Here is a 1,541-nt window from a genome sequence, read left to right as displayed (position 1 = left end):
GACTTCTAGAGCTTTCCAGCAATATATAATAGTTCATACTTTGTTTCGGATTAGAAGGCCCAAAACTGGCGTTCAACGCCAGCTTCCTGCCCCCTTCCAGAGTCCAGCGCCCAAAGAGCAGAGCCCAGCGTCCAAAGGCCCAGAGAGGACCCCCTAGCTGGCGTTCCATGCCCAAGGAGCCTCATAGCACGTGGATATCATCAAAGCCCCAGAAGTGAATTTTAGCACTAAATAGAGTGTTACCTTTACTAGTCATCTGTTTAGTATTTAAAGGATTATAATTATGTAATTCAGAGAATCGGAGAACCTCTTCATGCTATTTTCGAGTTTTACATTGTATTTTACTTCAGTATGAGTTTTTAAACCTCCTAGGTTGAGGGCAGGAGCCCTGCTGAGTCCTATGAATTAATAAAAGTATTACTGTTTCTCTTTGATCCATGTTTGATTAATTCTAAGATGTATATTCGTACTTCATCGTGGTGAATAGGATGATCTAACCAATTAGCTCTATTCATCACATTAAGATGAACGTGCCTGACAAACACTTGCGTCTACTTGGGTCAGAATACGTCTTTCACCGGACAAGGACAACCAACAGCTTGAATTTAAATCTCTCAGACGGCTAATCACGATTTCGGTGGGGACTTCTCAAGACATCAGTTCAGCCGATTTCCGGGGAGATTAGGGTCTCTGTGGTAGAGGCTAGAACCCAATTGCAGCATTCTCTGATCCGGAAGATCCGACCTTGTGTGTGGCATTTTGAGTAGGATCATAAAGGAGAATGAACTGTATGCGCTTCACCCTCAAGTAGAGATGGATCCACACTAAACCTGGGATTCAGATTCGGAGGAGTATTGGCAGCTGCTCAAACCAGTGCCAATCACATACAGCCTGCCATTGAAGAAATCACTCACAAGTAAGGAGCGCAGTAGTGCCAGACTTAATTCGGAAAGACAAAGCAACTCCGATCCTCAACTCTATTTTTATCGTTTATTCCAATCCGGTATTCCTTTCACATTATTCTTACAACTCCATACATGACATATATATAATCATTCAAAGTTTACATAACAACCTTCTGATTCCACCTGACTAATACTTGCAAGCCAACCATAGCTTGCTTCAAGCCACAATCTCCGTGGGATCGACCCTGACTCGCTTAGGTATTACTTGGACGACCCAATGCACTTGCTGGTACAACAGTACGAAGGTGTGGGGAATCGTGCTACCACATAACAAAAATATTTATGTAACACTTCATATTCTCATCCTTCTTATACAAAACTCCAAATTCTAGTAATAAATCATCAATGGTTTAGAATTGTAACACCCTTGCTACCAGAAAATCACGCTTCTGATTGCGCCACTCTGATAGCGAGGATATTACGACGACATCTATATATTTAATAACAAGATAAGAGCCTTTAACTCGAAACCAATTAAAGTTTTCCTTGACAAAAAATCGAAAATACTTTTTCTTGAAAACGTACATACATACAAACAAATCAATCACAACACTTCAAATATATATATATATATAT

Source organism: Arachis ipaensis, chromosome B04 (genome assembly GCF_000816755.2).
Source record: "Arachis ipaensis cultivar K30076 chromosome B04, Araip1.1, whole genome shotgun sequence".
NCBI lineage: Eukaryota > Viridiplantae > Streptophyta > Magnoliopsida > Fabales > Fabaceae > Arachis > Arachis ipaensis.
This window is presented reverse-complemented; position numbering follows the sequence as displayed.